The following is a 9,183-nucleotide window of genomic DNA, read 5'->3' as shown; positions in this document are numbered from 1 at the left end:
TACGGCCCCTGCCGTTTCTGATACGCCGCTGGACCTGTCACTCCTGGAGACTGGAGGTGCGCCCGTTTGACTGCTCGGGATTGGCTGTCAGGACCTGCCCCAAGCTACGAGGATGACGTGTCTCCCCTTCTGTGCCATGGATTGGTTGCTGCTTCAGAGCGCCGGCAGCTGTTCTGCATCAGCTTAGAATAGAGTGTAATTGTGTGTGTTTAAAGGCAGGGAATTACCATTCCTCAGGAGCGATGTCACTAGGGCATCGTTCATAGTGTACAAGCTTGTTAGTTGAGTTAGCTGGGAATTTGGTGTGAGAGCTCGTAAGAGCTTTGCTGTAGTGTTGTGTGAGTCTTAACTCTGAACGTCCAACAGAGCGGTTGGTTATTGTTTTCTTTTGACAAGGTTTAACCAGTTTGATTTTCGTGGAGTTCTTTTGTTTGATGATTGTTTGGTAAAGTAATAGGGACATCTCCATAGGAGAAGTCCCCTCTTTTTGTTGGTAGTTGTTTTTTTGAGAATTGGATCGTTTTGGTTTTGTCATTATAGTTAAGTTTCCTTTCCATATTTTCGTTTTACAGTTAATATCGTTAAAGGCTCCATTTACTTTTGTTTGTTGTTCCCTGAAAAAGGACATCTTATGTTAAAGAGCCATTATTGTAAATAAATTCTTAAAAATTGTACCAGTAGTTATTGGTTTTGTTGTGTTGCGGTTTCTTCCAACCCCTGGACTCAAAGGAGCCGTAACAACGAGTTACCTTGTTGTGTTATGTCTGGGTGCAAGCTAATTGGGTCAGCATCATTTGTGGAGTTTTCAGTCATTTAAAACCAGGCGATCAAACCTGATGACTCGCTCAGATCTGACGGCTTGATCGGTGAGAACGGCCCTTTTAACCACAAACAAATTAATATATTGATTTTCCGATGAACTTAGCAAATGCTCCAATATATTTATAAAATGTTCCAACATGATAAATAATGTTGATGTCTTGTCTTTATTTGTTCAGTAGATAACTTTGCATTAATATGACTCCTCAAACAACTTCTGCTGATTTTATTTTTCTTTCAGCTGCTTTAAGCAGCAAAGTTCTGTTCCAATCATGCTAATTGTCCTATGTTAACAAAGAGACCTCCAATGAACACGTTGCAGTTTGCAGACTACAACCTGAAAAAAATGTGCACAAAATTATGGCTTTTTTATTAACTTTTTATTATTTTTATGACCAATTTCGCCTTAAAAGATGCATGCCTCTTTTGTTTTGGTAAAACATCTTTCTACCGACAAAGGCTTTGCTCTCCACAAACTCCTCCTCACCGCTCTTCATCACTTTTCCCCGGGTCATCGGCCAGTTGACAGTAAAGGAGCGGACCCTGTCACACACACAAACGACCAGGAGACGCAGCAGCAGGGAGTCCAGAGAAAACAGGAAGATTTTTAATCTGGAACCACTTTTTCCTGACAGAGATAAAAGACAAGAACCTTTGGAAAAATGTTCATCAAATCCAGACAGTTTTTTTTTAATCATGGTCGCTGTAAGTGGTTAGAATCGCGAAAAGCACCTCTGCTGAGGAGGAGACAGAAACACGACTTCCATCACATTAGTGTCGATGATTCTCCTTTTAGTAATTTATTTCATTAGGTTTCCCTTTCAATCATTAGTCAGATCTTTTATCACGAATAAATGAACATACAGGTGAATTTAAAATTCTGTTAGAGGGTACATATTCAAACTTTAAAAAAAAATGTAACAGAGTAGTTACTTTTCAGAGTAATTAATTATTTTTATAATGCTGTAACTCCATTAGTAATGTTGTTCCTTTTTGCAAGAAGTTACTAGTAACTATAATTAATTACTTTTTTAAAGTAACGTGCCCAACAATGCTGATATCCTACCTTACTTAAAAAGTGGCTTTGCTTCCTTTTGTAAATTTAAATGACTGCAATACAGGATTAAAGAGTTCCTGTTGAATCAAATAACTTATTACTGTCTTTCCAGGCACTTTTCTGGTTTCCATTAAGTATATTTACTGTTCTTTCTGCATTAAAATAAGATAAGCATGCCCAAAGAAAATGCAAAATACCCTTTTTATACATAGAATTTGTCAGCAGGTGATAATACTTATGTTTATATGTCAGGAACATAAGTTTGGTAGTTCGTCATCTGTCCTGTTTCCTGGCCTTTTGTGTGCTCGTCACTTGTTCATCTGATTATTTTGGTTTAGAAACATTCAAAACATTCAAACATTAAAATGATGTGAATTTCCCAACCGTGTTGTAATGAAGCCTGTGGTGTTATACTTACTTAATGCATATACAGTACATCATTACAACCTGAGAAAGGAACAATCTTTACTTTAGTTTGTCCTCCATAACATGGTCACAGCGCTTAAATATAGCATGAAAACATAATGATCTGATAGCTCTGCTTCTGTAATATTATCCTGTATTTCTCCCATATTAACACACATCAGGAGATGATGCCCTGTGATATTTGAGTTTGAGACACTAACTGTTAATAATTTATGCTCATTAGAAATGGTACAATGGTGGAACATTGAAAGAGCCAATCTTTATTCATTCAAATAGAGGTCATCCACACTTGCTGTCTTTTTTCTGTAATTATAAATTGCACCTCTGTCTCTCTTTCTCTCTCCCAATCACTCTAAACCCACCCACCATCTCTCAGCATTTGAGAAAATCGACTGAATTTAAATGGGATAAATCATAAATCTGATTAGGTGAATATTCTCTGTGATCTGCAGGGCAATATGGAAGAAGGGTGATGAATTGAAAATGATGAGGAGACTTCTTTCATTTAAATTTTTTTTCCTTCTGTCCATCTTTCCATCCACCTCCAGTAAGGGGTTTAGTTGAATAATTTACCAGCAGGGCAATAACTTGAGGTATTTCATTAGATGGAAAAGCTCTCTGGTGTCAATGGAGATGTCTCCTAATTGAGAAGCCTTTGATGAATCTTGATCAGAACTGTGACAATTTCAACTCTCAAGACATTTTATAGTAACATGGACAGGTTCTAATGCTTCTATGCAAGTGGTTAATAACTTACTATTGACTATGATTCACAGTGGACTGAAGCACCCTCTCTTAACCAAAAGATGTTGGTTTTAGATGGAAATATGTCATAGCTGAGTGACAAGAAGTACTCGTGTTTATAAGTATCTACACCCTGGCTGGAAGTATGTGTTTTTTTTATTTTTTATTCTGTTTAGTTTTAGTGGTACAGAAATAAGTCTGACACAGCTTTTGTTTTATTTTGACCTTTGCAAAGTAGGAGTAGGAGTTCATCTCCCGCTGGCCAGTAGACACAACACGAAGAGCTGGTTGTGGAAAGTTTGGAGTGCAAGGCAACTTAGACTTGGATACACTATTGTTACTCAAATAATATATATATCAGGGTTTATCTGAGTGTGAGACTAATGGAAAAGAAAAACATAAGGTTATGGCATGAAATTCTGTGTCCATGGCTCAAAGTAATCTAATAGAATAAATGAAAAATGTACAATTAATTAAAGGCTTTCACCAAATGACAAATAGGTCTTGAAGTTGCAGTGCAGAATTAGTTCAGTTTTGTTGTTTTACTCCTGATGATTTTTAAACACTTTTTATAAAAGTATGTTTAAGACTGAGTGAAAAACCTAATTCAATTGACACTTTAAGTAATTTCTAAGGTTGCTGAAATAATTTAATAACTGGTTAAAGCTCATCTAAATGTACAGGGATAACTTGTTAAAACATTCTTCTGACAATTATATTTTCTGTAATGTCGCTTATTAATATAAATATATTGCTACACAGCATGGATTCTGCTTATTTTTTTATATTATGATCATGCTGACTTTAGCCAAGCACACTTGATAACTCAGACTCAATAAACCCACAGTGAGTTGTGTTTTATCATGCTAGAGACACTCCTAAAGGGAAACCATTGATCTGTGAAACCACATTGCTGGACCTCTGCTCTGCTCTGTGAATAGTGCAGAATAATGGGAAAAATAAAGGAATTTTTCTGTTTTAAAGTTTGAAATAGAGCTGTTAGATTGGTAACAATAAGACAAGTTAAGCCAAAGGACCAGTTGTACGTGTTGGGATGTTGTACCACTAAATAATGTGCACCCAGGTGTTATGTTCCCATTGATGCTTGTGCAGTCATTTGGAGTGGACTGAACGCTGATTAAACACTTCCCTGTTGCTTTCAAAACCCAGATGTTAACAAGACAACAACCAGTGTGAGGAAGGACTGAGTCTGTGGACTTGTCTCCAGTGCCTTTTCTCATTTTAGTGGATAGGAAGACCATTCAGCTTTGGAAAAACCTCTTTACTGATGTGACCTGTTTAGTAAGTTAGGGTATATGGCACTGTCAAATATGTGTCATTTGCAATAGTGGTTGTCTGTCTTAGCAAAAGGAAATTCAGAACTGGGAAAATGTGCAACACATAACTACTATACAAGTGGGACATGACTCTTCCCTTTTGTGTTCTAATGTCCTTAGTTTATGACATATTGCTGTCAAGTTGCTTTCTTTTTGCAAAGAGAAAAGGCCAGCAAGTTTACTGACAGTGAGAGAATATGGTGGCAGTTATCCCAGGAATTTCATTTGGCATACAGAGGATTGTGACGTGTCATCATTCAGTTAACATTTAGTGCTGTGGACAAGGGATGTCACGATTACTTAATTTCACAATTAATTGTGGTATTACAAGCCAAGATTATTTAATTGTAAAGGTTTCTCAATACTGTCACTTTACATAAAATATCATGTCTGAACCGTAACTGCAAATCAGCACAACTTCATTTCATTTTCATTTTTTATTTATTTAACAGGGACAGCACATATTAAGAAACAAAGATAAAAATCTGTGTAAATATGTGATTATTTATTTGACAATCGTACCAAGTAAATATGTAATTGAGACATCACTACTGTGGACCAGTGTAGCCAAAATACATTTTGATGCAAGACTGGGCTGGTAGACATGACATAAATGCTGCATAGTAAAATCTGTATTTAAGGAAAATATCTAAAAGAAAGCTTTAAAAACTTATCACAATTTATATATATATATATATATATATATATATATATATATATATATATATATATATATATATATATATATATAAATTCTGTTTTGCTGTACCTCATAAATTGTGCTGTTTTCAGTCCAAAGGGGGATAAATAGTACCAACCTGAAGAGCTCAAAGGTGTGGCGTGTCACAAAAGTCAAAGGCCAATGACAGAAATATGTAATATATCATTAAAGTATGTGTTACTTTAGCTATCTAATCACTTTACTAGAATAACACGTTTTTACTCTTAGAATGAACTATTTACATCTATTTGCCATCAGTCCGCACAACCAGAGATTGACCTTCCAGTTAATGGACGAGCTGCTCTATCTCCTGAACTCCTCAAAAGTAAAGTAAAGTAAGTCTGACTGAAGACTGCCATTTCTATGCCCTACATAATTCTTCTACATTTTACCTGTAAGACATGTAAAGATGCATGTTGCTCACACAAAGAAGTACAATGGGCATATTAGCTTGAACAAATACAGATTTGGACTTAAACCCTACGCAGGGGAATATACCTTATGCTTTTAGAGCACCTGAGGATGCTATTCTTGGTGGAAGTTGCCCTGCAAAGTAATATCTGCTTTAATATCTGTCCTGGTAAACTTGAGTTTTACTTTCAGCTAGTAAATTGAACTGTAAAAAAAAAAAAACTAAGCTTTCTTTAGTGATTTCTCTGCGTCCATTTATTTCTACATGTTTATCCAACACGTTTACAAGCAAGCAGGATATCAATTAACAAACCCCCCTGCAGATCCACAGAGCCTCTATAACTCTGCCACGGATACGGTATCACTCTGTCCGGCGCATTTGAGCCAGAAACCCCTCCATTTCTCTATCACTCACTCTCGCTATCCCTCCATCATGAGCTGAGCGGGGCATCGCAATGCTATCAGGCCCCAGGCAATCAGAGATACAGTCATATGTCATAAATAGGTGTCAGCTCATATTACAGTGGGGGGGTTGAAGGCAAGTGAAAACTCACTTATCAGAAAGGACATAGCTCTGACACATGCTCCCTTAACCTCCTCGTTTCGCTGCTCAACCGATGGTGGGTATCACTTTTTTCCCCCCCCTCACAGGCCAGCGATATTTGACCAATAACACAAATGTAATACCTTGCTTCTTCTCTCTGCCACAATCCCAGTTGGTTTAATGGACCTGTAAGCTGCCAGTTTAGTTTATTCAATGCTTTTTAAACTGTGGGAGGTAAGCCTGCAGGTATGAGAAGGACACACAGGGTTTCATCTCCACTTTCCTTTACCATTATCAAGTTACTCGTTGGAAATTGCTGTGATTTATTGCTTGTTGTTAGTTTTGGCCCAGTTTAGCAAAGTTGGTATGAGAAAAGTTTTCATATATCTTATCATCTTTTTCTATTTATTGCACTGCTTGTCGCCTCAAGGTGTTTTGTGTTTACAGTGTTTCTAAACAAAGTTTTAGGGTCATACTTGCTCAAATAATTGTAAAATTGTAGCAAATGTTTTTCCTAACAGGATATTTATGCTACTTTTAAAAAGTTTACTTGTAATTTTATTCATATTACATGGCTATTAAGATTTAACTATTCCTCACAAACTGTACTTGCATAGTTTACATACTTAACTGGGGACAAAGCCCGTAATTTGTCTCAGATGTTTTTGTAAAAGGGACACAGTGTGCTTCAGTAATTGACATGTTTTATACTTTGTTACAGCAAAATGAATTGATATTCACTCAAGTGGCAAATCAATGAACTATACAGCAAAATCAATTATCTGACAAAGGGTGAAATCTATTTTCAGTCATTTGTGCTGCACATACACATTATATATTCTCCAAAAGTTTACATCACTTAAAAAAGAAGAAGAAGACAAAAAAAAAAAAAAAAAACATTTACATAATACATCTATGGTGCATTGACTTTGCAGTCCAGTTTACATATCAGTGCAGCGATAACTGTGTTTAGTAGAGTAAAAAAAAAAAAAAATGTTTACATTATTATGTCAAAGAGGACTTTTTGATTCCAAGATTAGGTTTTTACTGACCTGAAAATGTTACCCATGTAAATAATGAACATCCAAACCTCAAAGTTAAGTTTTTTCAAATTTTTTTTAAGTAGCCAAGTTGCAGAACTGAAGCCTTTTTCTTCTTTTTAAAACAAATCAACAGGTATTTGACAAATATTAAAAAATGTACAAAACATACGGTGATTAGTTGTAAATGACACAGCTGTGGTGATTTGTGCAAGTATGATGTGCTAAAAAGATCTAGAATCAAATCATAAGCTGTTATGTATCGCCCACTTTAAGAGCAAAATAAATGAGTTAAAGTATGAACTTATGATGACGTAGTGACTAACATGGCAGGGTTTTATGTTGCACCTTTCTCAAAAAATAAATAAATAAATCGTGGTACTTGTTTTTCATGTTAATTTGGAGCTTTATCCTTCTTATACTTCAAAAATGAAAAATATGGTGATTCGGTTCAATCTGCACAGCAGCAACACTGACAGTTAACTAACCTAAACTGCTGAGTTTTTTTTTTAATCCTTTTAATTTAGTTATTTTATGTTATCTTATATATTGTATTATGTATTAACATGATTTTTTAGGGCTGTATTTCTCTTATGTTTTATTAATTCAAAGATCATAGAATTGCCTTTGTGTAAGAGCAGAACTGTATAAATGTAAAAAAAAAAAGAAAAAACCTGGCTCACCTTGCCTCTATTTGTCTCTCATATTGTTTTGGAGGAATTTTGGTCCATTATTCTTTACAACGTTGACAGTTTCTGTATATTTAATGTTATAATTGACCTTTTTTGTTCTTATTTCCATTTATTTTATTTTAATGTGCATTTTTGTATAGTTTACATTTTCATTAAATGTTTTCCTTTTTCTCTTTATATTAATTTAGAAAAGTCTAACATAATGTTTTATATTTTAGTTTACAGAGGGGTTTATAAATAACTCAGTGACTTCAAGGTGTCCAGTTCCTGCAAAATGAGCCCAAATCATCATCATCACTCTTTCTTTGCTGGACATTTAATATGGAACTGCTGTACATCAGACCAAACTTCTTCACCTTCGTCTCATTGCCCGACGGTCGTTCACAAGTCCAGATACAACTTTAAAAACCTAAGCCATTCTGCTATGTTGTTTTTAGAGGGGAGGGGTTTTCTCCTGATACTGTTTCCAAACAAGCAATGCATGTTCAGTCTTTTTTTTTCTAATTATACTGTCATGAACTTTCCTATTTAACATGCTAACAGCTGTAGAATCTGAGATGTTGCTTTTGGGGTGTTTGCTTACCCTCTACAATCATGGTCTGACCTTGTGGCAACCATCCCAAATGATCGATTTAATTAAATGCATTCAGTCAGCAGCACCTAGCTGGTATTTACCCTATTAATTCTTTTGGAAGCACTTTACAGTGGGTGTACTTTCTTTTTCCAATTTTATAATGAAGACAGAGAGAGAAAAATAAGTTACTTTTTTATTATTATTTTGTGCAGAAAGCCAAACAACAAAATTGGAAGTGCTGTAACTAAGGTAAATAAAAAAGCACACACATAAAAAGCACATGAAAATAGATAACATGTTGTGCAGATATAAAGCTTTAATTAAAACAATTGAGAAGTTAAAAACAGAGATTAGCCGCAAATACAGAAAAGTTAATTCAATTCAATTCAATTCAATTTCTTTATTGTCCCCAAAGGGAAATTGATTTCGCAGCCAAAACACACACATAGGACAGACATCACATCAAAACATCAGCAAACAAAATCAGAACCGAAGGCATATGTCAAAAAGAGAGATTCTCACAATTCAAAACATTAAATGAGCTTAAAAAACATTAAATGAGCTTAAAATAAGTTAAATAGAGTCACAGCTAAAAACAAAATAAAACAACTCTGTCACCTTAGGCCATTGCTGTTAAGTAATTGAACAGCAATAGGGACAAATGACACTTTAAGTCTCTTTGTCCTCCCCAAAGTGGCCTTGAAGCGACGGCCAGAAGGTAATAAAATGAACTCATTCTGGAGAGGGCAGTCTAATATAGAACGAGCTTTCCTCAACACATTTTTATTAAAAATGGCCAAAAGACCCTCCTGCTGGGA

The sequence above is a fragment of the Melanotaenia boesemani genome, chromosome 23 (assembly GCF_017639745.1).
Source record: "Melanotaenia boesemani isolate fMelBoe1 chromosome 23, fMelBoe1.pri, whole genome shotgun sequence".
Taxonomy (NCBI): Eukaryota; Metazoa; Chordata; class Actinopteri; order Atheriniformes; family Melanotaeniidae; genus Melanotaenia; species Melanotaenia boesemani.
This window is presented reverse-complemented; position numbering follows the sequence as displayed.